This window comes from Thermobia domestica, chromosome 15 (genome assembly GCF_964235325.1).
Source record: "Thermobia domestica chromosome 15, izTheDome1.hap1.1, whole genome shotgun sequence".
Classification (NCBI taxonomy): Eukaryota; Metazoa; Arthropoda; class Insecta; order Zygentoma; family Lepismatidae; genus Thermobia; species Thermobia domestica.
In genome coordinates this window covers 122,584,458-122,602,086 of record NC_137468.1, presented here as the reverse complement: position 1 = coordinate 122,602,086, position 17,629 = coordinate 122,584,458, and positions in this window count along the sequence as shown.

The following is a 17,629-nucleotide window of genomic DNA, read 5'->3' as shown; positions in this document are numbered from 1 at the left end:
CTCACTTTGTGACTACAATATCTGTACAAAATTTCATTCATTTTGTTTCATTTCTTCTTACTTTTCGGTCGTCGAATTCCAAAATTTTGGAGTGCGTTCTTTTGCCCCTGAAACCCATTTTCCGTAGAATACAAAACAAACCGTATTCTTTTTTTTTTTTGCGTATTATCCATACACAAAGTTTCCTGGCAATTCTCTATGTCCTTTACACACATCTGACATACTGTTACTAGCACTTTTGATATTTCCTGATCAAATGTTTGGAGAGGTCCGTGCCCCACTGAACCGTTTTTTTTTTCAAGAAAATACGAAACCCGTATTCCCTGATTTTATGTTTCTAATATCTGTGCACAATTTCATTTACTTCGACTCAGTTGTTCTTGCCTTTCGGGTATCAAATTTCTAAATTTTTGTGTGGATTTTATATTAAAACTTTACATTATGTAACTTTTTCTTTTTTATGAGATAATTTTTGTGTGGGGGGAAGAGAAATGCTTTCCTCTGGTATCTGTTTGTTGCCATTCATTTTGTTTGAACTGCTTAAGTAAGATCATTTTGTAACTTTTGATGTCATCCAACTCCGTCACGATAATAAAATTGTCATTCTTAACAATTTGTTTTATTCTCTTATTTGCAGTTTGCTACACTGATATATTTGTTACAAAATTGAAGTTTGATCCAACGCCTTTCGAATTCGCAACCAATCCAAACGCCGAGCTTTTTGGGTTGCCTGCTATTGCAGGAAAAGGAGAATAGCAGGTGGTAATGCGCTTTTGGAGTCGTGTATACATTAAATGTCCTTGTTCCTGTTCCAGTTTATCAAGCATATCGTCATACGAGCCACTTGAATATTGCGGTAGTCTATTCATTTTATTTAATTTGTATTTCTTAGTTCTGGGAAAATCCCGCCCCCTCTTTATGTCGACAAGTTCTTATCTGTTTTGCATATACAAGTCAGTGGAGAAAAAAAAGAAAGCTATAAAGTCCACTTACCTTGTTGTGTTGATGTTTAAGTCAGCCAGAAATATCACTATATGCACACGTGCTCTTTTACTATTGTTTACTACAACACATGATACAGGATGAGTTTCCGCGGGAGAAATTCACGCACACTTAGGTCACTCACAGTTCATTTACACCTTGTCACTTCCTATGTTCGCACAAAATGCAAAATTGCAAATATTTCTTTTCCTCTTCAGTCTCCACATCTTAAGTTTTTAAAAGTTGTCATGTAATACACTAAAAACACTAGATATTTTACTAATATGTCCATAAGATTTTAAAATTTTTAACATCTATTTTCGCAAACCTTTACGTTATACCTTTACGCGTCCACAGACAAGCGGAGACTTTCCAGCTCAGTCTGCAAACCGTACGTTTTACCGTATTTTGCCGGAGCGACACACACACGTCCACTTGCGCTCACATATACATACATTCCAAGTTTGGAGGCTGCCTTTTCCCCAGGCCCGCCACGTTAAAACTTTTGTAACTTCGTGCCGGAAATGATGCGAACAAACATTTTTCCGGTACATTCCGGCACAAACGATTTGCATAGGTTTTGTTTCGAAATTCCAAGGTTGGAAGCTGCCCTTTCCCCAGCCCTCATTGTAAAGCTTTTATAACGTGGCACCGGAAGTGGTAAAAACGACACGTTTTGTGGTTGATTTCTGCACAAACGGGGCACAAACAATTGGCAAAGATTATGTTTAGAAATTCCAAGGTTCGAGGCTGTCGTTTCCCCAGTCCCCCACGTTAAAATTCTTATACCGTGTCGGAATTGGTACAAACGAAAAGTTTTGCGGCACATTTCGGCACAAACGTAGCACAAACGATTGGCATAGGTTTTGTTTCGAAATTCCAAGGTTGGAGGCTGCCGTTTCGATAGGCCCCCCACTTTAATACTTATAACTTCGTGCCGGAAGTGGTATAAACAAAACATTTTGCGGTCCATTACGACACAAACGTAGCACAAACGCTTGGCATAGGTTTGCTTTAGAAATTCCAAGGTTCGAGGCTGCCGTTCCCCCGGGACCCCCAACAAACCTCTTAGAACTTGGTACCGGAAGTGGCACAAACGAATATTTTTGCCGTACATCCGCCACAAACGTAGCACGAGCGATTGGCATAGATTAGGTCTCGAAATTCCTAGGTTGGAAGCTGCCATTTCCCCAGTACCTTACTTTAACTCTTATAACCGTGCCGGAGGTGGTAAAAACGAAACGTTTTGTGGGTTCTTCCGGCAGAAACATAGCACAAACGATTGGCATAGGTTTCGTTTCGAAATTCCAAGATTGGAGAATGCCGTCTCCCGAGCCCACACTTTAAAACTCTCATAAAGTGGCACAGGAAGTCGTAAAAATGAACAATTTGTGGTAGATTTCGGCACAAACTTCGCACATAGGATTGGGATAGGTTTTGTTGTGAAATTCCAAGATTGGCCTTCCGTTTCCCCATCCTCCGACTTTAAAATTCTTATAACTTCCTGCCGGGAGTTGTAAAAACGAAAATTTTTGCGGCACATTTCGGCACAAACGTAGCACAAACAATTGGCATTGGTTTCGTTTAGAAACTCCAAGGTTGGAGGCTGCCGTCTCCCCAGGCCCCCTACTTTAAAACTCTTATAACTTCGTGTCGAAGGTGTACGAACAAAAATAATTCCGGTACATTCCGGCACAAACGTAGCACAGAAGATTGGCATAGGTTTAGTTTCGAAATTCCAAGGTTGGACGCTGCCCTTTCTCCAGGCCCCCACTTAAAAACCCTTACAACTTCGTAACGGAATTACTACAAATGAATATTTTTGCCGTACAATCCGCCACAAACGTAGCACTAACGATTGGCAAAGATTATGTTTCGAAATTCCAAAGTTGGAGGCTGCCGTTTCCCCAGTCCACCACTTTAAAACTCTTATAACCGTGCCGGAGGTGGTACAAACGAAAAGTTTTTGGCATCTGCCGGCATAAACGTAGGACAAACTATTGGCATAGCTTTTGTTTCGAAATTCCAAAGTTGGAGGCTGCCCTTTCCCCAGGCCCCCTACTTTAAAACTCTTATAACGTCGTGTCGAAGGTGGTACAAACAAAATTTTTTCCGGTACATTCCGGCACAAACCCAGGACAAATGATTGGCATAAGTTCCGTTTCGAAATTTCAAGGTTGCCGTTTCCCCAGCCCCCACTTAAAAATTTTTAAAACTTCTTACCGGAACTGGTACGGATGAAAATTTTTGCGGGACATTCCGGCACAAACGTAGCACAAAAGATTGGCATAGGTTTTGATCGAAATTCCAAGTTTGGAAGCTGCCGTTTCCCCAGCTCGCCATTTTAAATCTCTCATAACTTCGTGAGGAAAGTGGTGCAAACTGAAATTTTTGCCATACATTCCTGGTACAAACGTAGCACAAACGATTGGCATAGGATTATTTTCGAAATTGCAAGGTTGGAAGCTGCCGTTTCCCCAGCACCCCAATTTAAAGCTCTTATGACTTCGTACCGGAAGTAGAACAAACGAAAATTTTGCGGAACATGCTGCAGCAAACGTAGCACAAACGATTGGCAAAGATTATGTTTTGAAATTCCAAGGTTGGAAACTGCCGTTACTCCAGCATCCAAGTTTAAAACTCTTATAACCGTGCCAAAAGTGGTACTAAAAAAGTTCTGCGGCACATTCCGGCAAAAACTTAGCACAAACGAAATTCGTATGAGTTTTGTTTCGAAATTCCAAGGTTAGAAGCTGCCGTTTCCATACGTCCCCCACATTAAAACTAATAACTTCCTGTCGGAAAGGGTATAAACAGAATTTTTTGCGGTCCATCCTTGCACAAACGTAGCACAAACGATTGGCATAGGCTTTGTTTCGAAATTCCAAGGATGGAGGCTGTCGTCTCGCCAGGCCCCCCACTTTAAAACTCCTAGAAATATAACTACGTGCCGGAAGAGGTACAAACGAAAAATTTTGCTGTGCATTCCGGCAAAAACGTAGCACAAACAATTGGCATAAGTTTTGTTTCGTCATTACAACTTTGGAGACTGCCGTTTCCCCCAGGCCCCCCACTTTAAAACTCTTATAACTTCGTACCGGAAGTAGTACAAACGAAACTTTTTACGGTACGATCCAGCACAAACGTAGCACAATTAATTAGCATACGTTTTGTAGCGAAATTCCAAGGTTGGAGGCTGCAGTCTCCCCAGGCCCCCAATTTAAACCCTAATAATTTCGTACCGGAAGTGGTACAAACGAAAATTATAGCGTTACAGTTCGGAACAAACGTAGCACTAACGATTGGCATAGGTGTTGTTTCGAAATTCCAAGGTTGGAGGCTTCTGTTTCCATAGGTCCCCCACTTTAAAACTTATAACTTCCTGTCCGAAGTGGTATAAACATAAATTTTTGCGGTCCATTCTAGAACACGTAGCACAAACGATTGGCATAGGTTTTGTTTCAAAATTCCAAGGTTGGAGGCTACCGTTTTCCCAGCCCCCAGTTCAAAACTCTTATAACGTTGCACCGGAAGTGGTGAAAACGAAAATTTTTGCGGTAGATTTCGACACAAACGTAGCAGAAACAATTTGCATAGGTTTCATTTCGAAATTCCAACGTTGGAAGCTGCCGTTTCTTCAGGGCCTCAATTTAGAAACCTTAGAAATATAACTTCGTGCCGGAAGTGGTACAAACGAAAGTTTTTGGGATAGATTCCGGCAGAAACGTAGCACAAACGATTGGCATAGGTTTTGTTTCGAAATTCCAAGGTGGGGGATTGCCGTTTTCCCAGCCCCCACTTTAAAATTTTTATAACTTCGTACCGGAACTGGTACGTACGAAAATTTTTGCGGTACATTGCGGCACAAATGTAGCACAAACTATCGGCATAGGGTTTGTTTCGAAATTCCCAGGTTGGAGGCTGCCGTTTCCCCAGGCTCCCCGCTTTGAAACTCTTATAAGTTCTCGCCGGAAGTGATATAAAAAAATTGCGGTACATTCCGGCACAAAAGTAGCACAAGCAATTGGCATAGGTTTTGCTTCGAAATTCGAAGGCTGGAGGCTGCCGTTTTCCCAGGCCCCCCACCTTAAAACTCTTGTAACTTCGTGCCGGAAGTGATACAAACAAAATTCTTTCACGTCCATCCGGCACAAACCTAGGCATAAGTTTTGTTTCGAAATTCCAAGGGTCGACGCTGCCTTTTCCCCAGCCCCCACTTCAAAGCTCTTATAACATTGCACTGGAATTGGTGAAAAAAATTTTTTGCTGTACGTTTCGGCACAAACGTAGGAGAAACAATTGGCGTAGGTTTTGTTTCGAAATTCCAAGGTTGGAGCTTGCCGTATCCTCAGTCCCCCCCCTCTAAAACTCTTATAAGCGTGCCGGAAGTGGTACACACGAAACGTATTGCGGCACATTCCGGCACAAACGTAGCACAAACGATTGGCATAGGTTTTGTTTCGAAACTCCAAGGTTGGAGGCAGCTGTTTCCATAGGCCCCCCACTTTGAAACTTATAATTTCGTGCCGGAAGTGGTATAAACAAAAATTTTTCTGGCCTATTATGGCAGAAACGTGGCACAAACGCTTGGCATAAGTTTTGTTTCGAAATTCCAAGGTTCGAGGCTGCCGTTTCCCAAGCCCCCACTTCAAAGCTCTTATAACGTTGCACTGGAAGTGGTGAAAAAGAAAATTTTTGCGGTACATTTCGGCACAAACGTAGGAGAAACGATTTGCATAGGTTTTGTTTCGAAATTCGAAGGTTGGAGGCTACCATTATCCCAACCCCCTCTTTAAAACTCATATAATATCGTACTGGAAGTAGTACAAACGAAAATTTTTGCGGTATGATCCAGCACAAACGATTGGCATAGGTTTTGTTTCGAAACTCCAAGGTTGGAGGCAGCTGTTTCCATAGGCCCCCCACTTTGAAACTTATAATTTCGTGCCGGAAGTGGTATAAACAAAAATTTTTCTGGCCCATTCTAGCACAAACATAGCACAAACGATTGGCATAGGTTTTGTTTCAAAATTCCAATGTTGGATGCTACCGTTTTCCCAGCCCACAGTTCAAAACTGTTATAACGTTGCACCGGAAGTGGTGAAAACGAAAATTTTTGCGGTAGATTTCGACACAAACGTAGCAGAAACAATTTGCATAGGTTTCATTTCGAAATTCCAATGTTGGAGGCTACCGTTTCTTCAGGGCCTTAATTTAGAAACCTTAGAAATATAACTTCGTGCCGGAAGTGGTACAAACGAAGATTTTTGGGATACATTCCAGCAGAAACGTAGCACAAACGATTGGCATAGGTTTTGTTTCGAAATTCCAAGGTGGGGGAACTGCCGTTTTCCCAGCCCCCACTTTAAAATTTTTATAACTTCGTACTGGAACTGGCACGTACGGAAATTTTTGCGGTACATTGCGGCACAAACGTAGCACAAACGACTGGCATAAGTTTTGTTTCGAAATTCCAAGGTTGGAGGCTGCCGTTTCCCCAGGGCCCTCACTTTAGTACTCTGATAACTTGGTGCCGGAAGCGGTACAAACGAAAATTTTTGCAGTACATTCCGGCACAAACGTAGCGCAAACGATTAGCATAGGTTTTGTTTCGAAATTTCAAAGTTGGAAGCTGCTGCTTTCCCAGCCCGCCACTTCAAATCTTTTTTATCTTCGTACCGGAAGTGGTACAAACGAAAATTTTTGCTGTACATTCCGGCACAAGCGATGCTCATAGGTTTTGTTTCGAAATTCCAAGGTTGGAGGCTGCCGTTTTCCCAGCCCTCACTTTGAAACTCTTATAACGTGGCACCGAAAGTAGAAATAACTAAACGTTTTGAGGTCGATTTCGGCACAAACGTGGTAGAAGGGATTGGCATAGGCCTTGTTTCGAAATTCCAAGGTTGGGGGATGCCGTTTCCACAGCCCTGACTTTAAAACTCTCATAACGTGGCACAAGAAGTGGTAAAAACGAACAATTTGTGGTAGATTTCCACACAAACGTGGCACATAGAATTGGCATAGGTTATGTTTCGAAATTCCAAGATTGGAGGCTGCCCTTTCCCCACCTCCGACTTTAAAATTCTTATATCTTCGTGCCGGAAGGTGTACAAACGAAATTTTTTGCGGTACATTCCGGCACAAACCTAGCACAAACGGTTGACATAGATTATGTTTCGAAATTCTAAGGTTGGAGGCTGCCGTTTCCCCAGCCCCCCAGTTTAAAACTTTTATAACCCTGCCGAAAGTGCTATAAACGAAAATTTTTGCGGCACATTCCGGCAAAAACGTAGCACAAACGAGTGGCATAGATGATGTTTCGAAATTCCAAGGTTGGAGGCTGCCATTTTCCCACTCACCCCCGAATTTATAACACTTATAACCGTGACAGAAGTGGTACAAGCGAAAATTTTTGCAGCACATTCCGGCACAAACGATTGGCGTAGATTTTGAATCAAAATTCCAAGGTTGGAGGCTTCCGTTTCCTCAACCCCCACTTCAAAACTCTTATAACCCTTACCGGAAGTGGTGAAAACGAAAATTTTTGTGGTACATTTCAGGACAAACGTAGCAGAAACGATTTGCATTAGGGATGCGCACGAGTCGAGACATGTCTCGAATCTCGAGTCGACTCGACTCGAATTCGAGTCGAGACACGAGTGGAGTCGAGACAGCTCTTTAAAATCTCGACTCGTCTCGAATGTCTCGAAAATCGTTCTATAATTTATAATATTATTTAGAAGAAAGTACGCATTCAGAACCACTCGGCACGAGAATTTCGGAAACTGCAGGACTTCTCAGGTGTTCGGGGAGTGTTGTGGTGAGTGTCTTCAACAAGTGGAGAAGCTATGAGGAAACGACGTCCAAACGTCGAGGGGTTGGGCGCCCCCCACCTCATTACATTTGTCCGACGTCGTAGGCTGGACAGACTGGTAAAACAGAACAGGCAGCAAACTGCGTCGGAATCAACATCAGAGTTTAATTAATGCTGGGCAAAGTACAAGTGTATCTGAACTAGCGTTGTAAAATTTCCGGAAATTTTGAACATGTTGGTAAAAAATTTTTTATTTCTTTCTCTAAAAATTGGATAAATTGAAAAAATAAAAATATTTGTATTAGATTAATTTTACTAGTAATCATATCTTTTTTCTTCAAACGCGAAAGTTCAAAAATTTTGAATATTGCCAATATTAAAAAATAGCACTCGAAAATAAAACTATTCCAATCATTATCTGTATATTAAAATACTAGATTTACGCGTATATGTTTGCCCCCACAGAAAAGTTTATATGTTTGTCTCCAGTCCTTTCGACAATGAAATCTTTAACCCACAAGTGCTAGAAACGTGCCGTTTTCATTGGTCGATTCCAAAATTTTGTATAAATTGTTCAGTTCTAATTGAATATTTAAAAACAAAAACAACATGGCCATTAGTTCTTTATTACATGTTTAGGGGTACAGTGGAAGTACTGAATTTTTTTGTAAAAGTAAAGCATCATACGCTAGACATTCCAACGTCGCATAGTTGTGTATAGGGGTTGTATATCTCTCAGGGGTTTGTTTAATGGCCAAAGTATAAGAAAATGAAGGATAACCATTTCTCCAATCTAAGATGAATCTTCATTGTTTGGGGAGTTTTTTCACAATGAACTCCGTATATCTCTGACATAATTAATTCTGTGTGTAATTTATTTATTTATTACATAATTCATGCAAAAAGAAAGGAAACACTGGTCATATATGAATTAGAAATTCCAACTACAAGTGGGCTCAAATCTTGCAAACGTTGCGAAATATTGAAAAAAAATAATCGAAAAAATTTCTCGTTTATGATACCCCTTGCCGATTTTTATGAAGGCGTACTTCACTTGTATTTGTAAAGGGTCATATACAGATATGAGGATTGACAAGGAGATTCATGCTCATATGTGAATGATGCGCTGTGTAGAGAGCGCAGGTTCAGTTAGTTGAAAATTAATAGTCTGCACTTATTTCTATTATGCCATTTATTCGCGGATTGCATTAATTACAGAACTTTTACAGTTACATACAAGCCTACCAACATGAAGTGCTTCTGTTGCAACAAATAGGTCTCTTGAATGAAACTGGGTTCTTAATATGCTCTTCGATCTAGTGAAATTTGTTAATTTTAACCAAATCACTTCTTATGAGAAAGAGCAGTAGACAAACTTCACTAATTCTCATGCACTAAAACATATAATTACTATTATTTAATATTTTAATATAGACACCTATATAAACTTTATGTACTAAATCCTGTATGTAGAGGTCAGCGCGGATGCAGATATCCGCGGATATATCCACGGATATCCGCATTAAAATGGGTATTTGCGGATATATATCTCTTTTCTGTGCGGATAGCGGATAAAATTGCGGATAATGTTTCCTACATTTTTTGTACCAAAAAAATGCTCTGAATTTTCTGATAATGGTGGAAAGAGCATTAGAAACGTTCGTTTAGAATTAAAAGTTTTAAAACCAGTTGAAAATACTAAAATCACCAAAAAAATGTGTGTTTGAAGCTTGTGACTCAGTGACAGCAAAAGGACAAAAAATGAAACGAGAGAGTTGTCCTTTTATTGCTGTTTTCAATATTTTTAGCAGCCGTTTTGTAGGTAAATGACACCTCTGACCTAAACAAAAAGAAACGACAGGCCCCATCGCTAATCCTCAAGTACCGCTATTTACTGTAAACAAGAAAAAAATTGCCGCCAAAGCCCCTCTAATAAAGCTGAAACTTTTCAGACCATTCGCCTTGAAGAGAAAGAAATGTCTTCAAATAAAGTTTCTCTAGCCTGAGAGGTCAGGAACCAAAACCCTAATTTAAAACACCGCATCCCCTTCCATAAACTGAAAACTGGTCAGCAGAATTATCTTTGCCTTTTGTGACAAGCTGGAGAAGCGCGTAGGTCACCGAAATAGTTAGCAAATCAAATCATACGCTCATCTTTCTCTCTCCCTCTCTGTTAAAAAAAAAAAGAAAAATCATCTTCGCTGTTTCCTTTGAAGTACCGTACAGCAGATACTGAATGCACGTTTGCGATCCCACAGATTTCTCTCTTCGGAGAGGTGCCACGGACCTCATTGAACATTCCGAGGGATTGGAGTTTTATAACAGCAATTGTTTTCTCTCTCTCTTTCTTCTTGTGTATATGTGTATATGTATGTATGTTCTGGGCCTTTGGTAAAGAAAGAACAACCAATGCGTTGTTTCTCCTACCCTAAATGTGTCCAACAATGAGTGGGGGCTGCAAAGAAAAGCAGTAAATTCTAAATTTCCTCTATTGCCTCTTCCCGAAATTAACGGTATAGACTTCCTATTTGTATTCGAAGTTATTTTCACTTCTAGTTTCAGTATTCTCTATTCCATCTATACATGTGCAGTTTGTATATAAAGGATGCTGCCTTCTATGTGTGGGGGCTACTGCCATAAATAAGCCATCGTCCGCGAGAACTTGAGGAAAACATCCCCGATAACTAAATGGCCAACCAGAACCCTCATTTCTAGTATTTGACAACCGCTCGTCAAGTCCACGTGGGGTACTTAGTTGCCACAGTTCCAAACGCTGTCCTTTCAGTCAGTGATTAGAAGATTGCCGTTCAACATATATAGTTTTCTTATACATATATATTATGCTCGATTATAGCGAAATGTGAAGGCCTGACATCTGTTTCACATTAGTGATAGTATTGGGAGTGAGAGTAAGAGACACGAGACACAATGGGCGCTGCGATATTGCAACTCCGCAAATGCGGTCAAAAGAGGGATAGGGGGAGGAAGAGATACTGCTGTAAAATCCAGCAGGGGAAGTTCAAACAATTTGCCGAACTGCACATCTATAGATGGAATACACAATAAAAGCTTAGTCGTGAAAGCTTGAGTTGATTTTGACTTTAACGTCCCGTTCAGCAGCGAGGCTATACGATACATGGACCTACCGATTAACGTGGAATCCGAACCACATGAGCTCCCGCCACGAATTGAACCCGGGTCTCCCACGCCAAAGGCGTGTACGCTAACCGCTTAGCCATGAATGAGCTTGGTCGTGAAAGCATGCATTGTATTGCGTTGTTAGTTTCGTCACTTATTATTATTTTTTTTTAAATTTAGTGCAATTACTGGTGCCAGTGTCAGTTCGGGATATGTGGATGTATTTGCAGTCCTGTGATTAATTTTTATTTCCTAATAACGATTATTTCTATTTCGCCTTTGTGTTTAGAACAAATGCCCCTTTTTTATGAGTAATGATCAAGTTTAAAAACTTAGGGACGTGCTCTACAATTAGTCGATTGAGGGGATATTACCTACGTGGCATTATTTTGGCCCGATATCTGCATTTGGAGATCTTGGGTAAGTACATAAATCGTTCATAATTTCTAATTTGTATCTGCACGGTGTATATTGAATTTTATTTATCGTAGTTGGTATTTGATTACGAGCACACTGATATAATATATTGTTTCGTTTGATTCAGAAAACTACGTGTATTATATAATATGTAAGTTGTATATATTTGTTATCTCATTATCTGCGGATGCGGATGCGGGTGCGGATAGAGATGCTGCGGATGCGATATTTTGTATCCGCGCAGACCTCTACCTGTATGTAAACAAATACATGTTTTCTAGTGCGACAGATTATCTATTACAATCAAAATGAAAGTGACTATGTTTCTAACTTAATAACTCCTGAATCATCAGACCGACCTCGATAAAATTTTCAACATAGATGAGGTTCGGGATGCTTTTTATTATTTCACTTTGAAGATGCAACTTGAGGGAAAGGGAGGGGGAAATGACAGATATCAGTGTCGAATCCATACTTTTCGGGGTCGCTGAAATGAACAATGACAATTCCGATGCCCTTTAAATCAAAACTCGGCCCCACAACTTGGAGGAGGGAGAAGATATACAAAAAAATATTGAAAATGGCCGATATTAGTGTCGAATCAAAGTTTTCGGGGTCGCTGAGATGAACAGTGACACTTCCGGCCGTTTAAATCGAAATTCAGTCCCATTAGTACTCTAAGGGGGATGGTGACATGTAAAGATAACTGAAAATTGCGGATATTAATGTCGAATTCATAGTATTGGGGCTCCAAAAGTTCATTGGTGAAGGTTTTGTACCCTTAATGTCCAAAATGAAACGTATTCTTCCCGTGCGAAGAACGGGTATTCTGCTAGTCTGTAATAATAACGAACGGAAGTTTCACACATTCAATCCTTTAATATATTTCTTGCTGCTCAAATTCACTCACTTGTGCGGTATATGTGTGTATGTGTAAATAAGATCCTCTCTCTTTTTTCTTCGAAAAATATACAAAGAATAAAGAGGGATTTTACCAGAAATCAGAAAACTAAAAAGTAGAATTAAAACCTGTTGCTTTAAGTATTTTTCCATTAGCGAAATACATTGTATATACAGCAGGGCCGTGCTGGGATACTAATGAGGGCGGTGGACAAGTCTACTAAAAGAGCGTCATACAAACAGTAAAATATATATATATATATATATATATATATATATATATATAGAGAGAGAGAGAGAGAGAGAGAGAGAGAGACTTTGAAAGAAAGTATGGGTGCCATTTAATATCAAAATCACCATCAAATTTGTTTTAGTATTAACGTAAATAGTTAACCTCGAATCGAAATCTTCTTTACTACAGAAAAAATTTTTAGCTCCTGTAATAATATTTCTGTCAAATAAAAAGAAGCTAAATGTATCAACAACTTAATATACCACACCAATGGACGCAGGAGGTTCATTGCCGCGTTTACAAAAGCTCTCCATTGATTTCTGTCAGCCAACTACGCCCAGTTTCTACTTTATATTTCAATCTCTGCGAGAATCATTTTAATATTATCCTCCCATCTGCGCCTCGAACTTCCTAATGGTCATTTTCCTATTTGGATTTCCAGTTACAACTTCGAAAGCGTTTCTAATTTCTTCCAATCTTGCTAAATAACCTGACCATTTGAGCCTCCTAAACTTGATGACCCTAACAATGTTTGGTAAACGGTATAAAATTATGCAGTTAATCCTTATGAAGTTTCCGCCTTTCCCCAATCCCGTTCCTTTTGGAGTTCGAATATTGGTTTAAGAATCTTGTTTTCAAATACTTTCAGTCATTGACTTTTAAGCCTATAGGCCTATCCCTGCAAGCGTTAATTAACATTTCTGCATTCCTTTCCATTATTCTATCATTCCCCATTAAATTTACATCATCAGCATACGCCATAACCTGGCAAATACTATTCAGCTCTAGAACCTGATTGATATCTTTGATTTTCCTTATAGTGTTCTCCAGAACAAAGTTAAATAGTCCTATCCCTGCAAGCGTTAACCCTTTCCGGATCCTGGCTTTTTGAGCTATTTTTTAGACTCAGTCAAGCAGCTACTGCATCATCACTATTTATCCTAGGATCATGGTTCATACCTCGTTCTCTTCAGAATAGAGCTGGCTTTCGAATGGTACCACTTGCATGCTCATACCATATACCAGAAGCAAAAAAAATGTCAAAATGAAAATTTCGGAGGGAAAATTTTTTTTCTCGAACTTTGGCCCCCCCTGGACCCCCTTCTGTGTGATCGTAGCCATAAAAAAAATCTGATAAATAGTACTTGGTATACTGAATGTGTGTGCCAAATTTCAAATTTCTATCTTGAATAGTAAGGGCGGGAGAATTTTTATCAAAAATTCCCACAATGCCCCAAAGTACCATAAAACACTATGATCTCAGGGAAAAAATTCCTGAGACATCCCTAATTATCCTAGGACTATAATCCGCCAATCATTCTCTTCAGAATAGAACTGTCTTTCAGGCGGTAACATTCACATGTCTCCATCATGTATCTAAGGCGGGAAATTCCTGAAAAAAGGGATTTTTGGGGGCAAATTTTCTTTTTTTTCCACTTTTTCCCCTCTGGACCCCCCTGTTTTTACGCAGAAATCGGAAAAAAACTTCTGGTAAATACTAATCGGTGGACTGAATGTTTGTGCAAAATTTCAATCTTCTACGTGAAAAAATAGGCCCGCCAGAAAAAATGTCCCTATTATGCCCCACTTTTACCCTATACAGAAGTATATTTGGATAAAAATTCACTGAGGCGGCCCTAATTACCCTAGAATAATAATTCGACCGTCGTTCTCTTCAGAATGGAACTGCCTTTCAGACGGTATGACTCACGTGGTCCTATCTTGTATGTAAGGCGGGAAAATGACGAAAAACGGGATTTTTGTTGTAAAAAATGCCTATTTTTACCCCTTTGCCCCTCTAGTTCCCCCCTGTTTTAGCACTGACATCGGTACAAAAAATCTGGTAAATACTACTCCGTGGACTGAATGTTTGTGCAAAATTTCAATCTTCTACGTTCAAAAATAAGCCCGCCAAAAAATATATACACCCACAATGCCCCATATTACCCTATATAGAAGTATATTTTTTAAAAATTCCCTGAGACATCCCTAATTACCCTAGGATAATAATTCGACCGTCGTTCTCTTCAGAATGGAACTGCCTTTCAGACGGTATGACTCACGTGGTCCTATCATGTATGCAAGGCGGGAAAATGAAAAACGGGATTTTTGTTGTAAAAAATCCCTATTTTTGCCACTTTGCCCCTCTGGTTCCCCCCTGTTTTAGCACTGACATCGGAACAAAAAATCTGGTACATACTACTCCGTGGACTGAATGTTTGTGCAAAATTTCAATCTTCTACGTAGATAAATAAGCCCGCCAAAAAATATTGAACATACGCTTAGAAAATGAGAAAAGAAATTTTTGAATTATGACGTCATCACCTCCTATGTCTGGACGCAGTACGGTCTGAAACCATACGTAATGTCTTCTGCAAGGCCTCTGGGCTTGGAAAAAAAAACCGGACGAAAAAGCTCAAATAGAAGAGAAATAACGCAATGTACCATGAAAAGTGCATATGGTACAAATTGTACCATAGGATCCCAAAGGGGCTAATTAAGATTTCTGCATTCCTTTCTATTATTCTATCATTTCCTATTAAATTTACATCATCAGCATACGCCATAACCTGGCAAATACAATTCAACTCTAGAACCTGATTGATATCTTTGATTTTCCTTATAGTGTTCTCCAGAACAAAGTTAAATAATAATAACGACAACGCATCTCCTTGTTTCAGGTCATTCTCAACGTGAAAGCTCGTGAACAAGAATTTCCCTACTCGAACCTTACTTTGGGATTCATTTAAACATATCTCAATTAATCTACATTTTTCGGTATTGCAAATTCTGTAAGCATGTTGTACAATGTTTCCCTCTTACCAGAGTCTAAAGTCAATAATTGATGTGTCAGGATGTTGTATTCTCTCATTTCTTTTCAAGTATTAGTCGAATGGTAAATATCTGTTCGATAGTTGATCAATTTTACCTAAATCCGGGCTGATAATCTCCAATAATTTCATCTGCGTATGGTGTCAATCTTGCTAATACAATGATTAGGAGGATTTATTGGATGTTGACAGAAGAGAAATGCCTCGATAATTATTAAATCTGTTTTGCTGTTTTTCTTCTGAACTGGAACAATGATTGATTCACTTCACTCTTATGGTAATTCCTCCTTGTTCGAGATAATGAGAATGAGTTTGTGTATTTTGCTCTACAATTTTTCCCCTCCAGGTAAAATTAAGTCAATCAGAATTTCGTCTACACCCGGAGATGTGTGTTTAATTTTTCAAATAGCGATTTCTATTTCTGTTTGGTTGGGTTCTGCATTATACGGTTATGCTGCATGCATTTCACTTTCTCCACGCGCATTGGTTTTTGGCTGCGTTAAGCAAATCGTCAAAGAAATCTTTCCATCTATTTAAGATGCTATCTGTATCAGTGAGAACTGCTCCTTTAGGTTTCTTTAATATATAAGCACGAAGTTTATAGCCTTTCTTAAGTTCGTTGATGCATTTATACATGTCCCGAATGTTTTTGTTTTCACTATTATCTTCAAGTTAATTAATTTTAACTTTCAAAAGTCGCGTTTGTTTGTTCTAAAAGTTTTAGAAGTTTTCTGCCAGATGACAATGAAATTTTATGTAGTTATTTCATTCGGATTTTGTAGCCAACGCTGTTTCTTCTGTTTTCTCTTCCCTGCTACTTTAGTACATTCCTGGTTGAACCATGCTTTGTTCCTACGTATTTCTGCGTGACCCAATATTTCTTTTGCTGAAATTTTAATGTTATCTCTAATTTCAACCAAGTACCTTGAACACTAGTGCACTCCGAACCTTCTAAAAACAAGAATCTATTCGACACTTCAATCTGGCTGCCCTCTCACCTGACTCTCCTCTATTTGTTTAAAAAAAATAAAATAAACCGCTCCGTTTTCAGATATTGAATATTTCCTTTATTCAATGATAGTCTCCCTCTTACTATCACAATCAACTTCTCTGAACGACCGAACATCAGTTGTGCTAGTCGTTCATGATCAGTTTGAATATGTGTTTTTCCATCTAATGAAGTACAAGTAGATTTATGAATTTCGCGATGTTGGAATTTTGTAATCTTCACGATAAAGTTTCTGGATATTGCACAGTTGACGAGTCTAACGCCGTTGTCACAGGCCCGTAGCCAGCCCTAAAACTTAGGGGGGGCCCGGTTGAAGTTAAGGGGGGCCCGATCCAACCATATTATAGTTCTTTTGCAAGCCTACTGTAAAACTTTTAGGGGGCCAGCAAAAATTTAGGGGGGGGAAGCCCCACCTAGACCCCCCTGGATACGGGCCTGCGTTGTCACAACCTTCCTTATGCAAACATTTATTCCCTATAATCGGTTTGAAAATTCCCTCCTGTCCTACCTTCGCATTGAAACCGCCTAACAGAATTTTCATATGATATTGCAGGAGATGATCAAATACCCATTCTATTCTTTCGTAAAAACTGTATTTTTTTTTTAAATCGCCATCCTTATTTTCTGTTGGGGCATGTGAATTTAAAACAATAATATTACACTACCGGCCCTTAAGGGAAGTGAAAGAAAATCTATCATTAACAAATTCAACCTATGTAATTGTGTATTGTGAACGGAAAGCCCTGTTTCTAGTTGGTAATTTTTAATTTGTTCCCCGTAAAAGCACGTAAAATTTCCCGACTTGACTCCTCCTGACTGATCTCATCTAACTTCCTGATATCCCACAATGTCCAACCTCTATTTCTAAACTCATTTTTTACAAATTTTAACGCGCCTGTCCTATAGGAACTTCTTATATTTCATGTTCCAGATCTCATGTCGATTTTACTTTGCTGAGTTCGTGCCAAGTTATCAGTTCTGATCAGAGGATTCTGCGAACTTATTTGAACAATCCTTCTTTTACAGGGTGAGTTTGTTAGCCTCATACGAAATTCTCAAGCTGGATTTTCACCCCTTGTCTGTCCGCGACTGCTTACTCAGTATATTCGCAGCTAACCTCTATGTCCCAGAGGCCTTCTCCTCGATCACCAACCTGAGGACACGCCGTGCCGTGGTGACAGGAAGACCACATTTTATGGAAATTAATACAGCTATATTTCAGAAATACAAAAGGTACTGATTATCTAAACACTGCTTTAAAACACACAGGAACAATCAATATGCTCGGATATATGGATGCATATTAA